Here is a 1,435-nt window from a genome sequence, read left to right on the forward strand (position 1 = left end):
GATCATATATATGTTCTTTTTTATGCTTTGCTTGTTTTAGTCAGATCACTCAGCTGTAGAAATGAGTTGCAGTGTTACTGGTGCCAAGCAGTCGAACGTATCGACCCCAGGAATGATTTTTTAAAGCATGTTACTTATTCTGTCGGTCTCATTTGCCCAGCCACTAAGTTACAGGGACGTAATCACACCAGCACCGGTTGTCAAGCGGTTGGTGTGGAACAAACTCTGACGCAAAGACACACAAGCACACACACGCATATATACATACATACACATAAACACAAACACACACACACACACACACACATATATATATATATATATATATATATATATAGATATATATATATATATACAACGAGCTTCTTTCAGTTTCTTTCTACCAAATCTGCTCACAAGGCTTTGGTCGGCCCGAGGCGAAGACACCCAGCCAATGTGCCAGTTGGACTAAACCTTGAACCTTACCACACAGCCATTCTGTAGCTTTTAATCCCAATGACAATATAATATAGCCACGAAGAGATCCCTTGGCCGTGTGTCAGCTTACCAACCCCACAAACACAGATCATTTCACGGCGTAAACTACCAATACCTCAGTAGACTATACGCTAAGTAGCACCCATTTTAGTTTTTTAATACCGACCATCTAACGATTCCGCCATAAAATTACAAATGGCTCATGGAGAGACTTGACGAATATGTTACAATTATTAAATAAGACATCACAGTTTTTGCCCTGTATTGTCTTACATTCACAACGCCCAACCAACTGAGTCATTTTCTGGAAATCTCGTACATCGACCAAGTTTAACTAGTTAACAATGAATTATTTTGTTTTACTGATTTTCATCTTAAATTTAGTATTTATTAAAAGAATATTTGTTTTGTCTTTGCTTATACAGAAAACATGCTTTTCACACGTTTTTTGTTTTCTTTCTGCCTGCTTTGGTTTATTTCTAAATGGATTTTTTTGTTTAAGCAAAAACAAATTTTGTTGATATTTAACAAAATCGTGTCAACAAGAACAATTTGAAATATGAAAAAAAAAAAAAAAAAAAATAGATAACGCGTTTTTGTTCTTTTTTTTTTTCTTGAAGGAAAAAAATAACAAGCAAACAAGCAAACAGACAAAATACTCTTATCGGAATTCATATTTTGAAATTAGAAAAAGTATTTATAATTAAAAAATAACAAAACTATATTAATATAACATAACTAGCAGTATCGCCCGGCGTTGCTCGGGTTTGTAAGGGAAATAACTATATAAGCATTTTTAGAGAGTTATAGCCAAAAAGTAGCAAAAAAATAGCAAAAAATGCATTAAAAATGGAAAAAAAATTATGGTAAATTTTTTTTAAATCGTTGACTCATCGTAGACATTTTTAGAGAGTTACTTCCCTTATATAATAGCGAAAAAAATGTATTAAAATGGGAA

This window comes from Octopus sinensis, unplaced genomic scaffold, assembly GCF_006345805.1.
Source record: "Octopus sinensis unplaced genomic scaffold, ASM634580v1 Contig17029, whole genome shotgun sequence".
NCBI classification, from domain to species: Eukaryota; Metazoa; Mollusca; class Cephalopoda; order Octopoda; family Octopodidae; genus Octopus; species Octopus sinensis.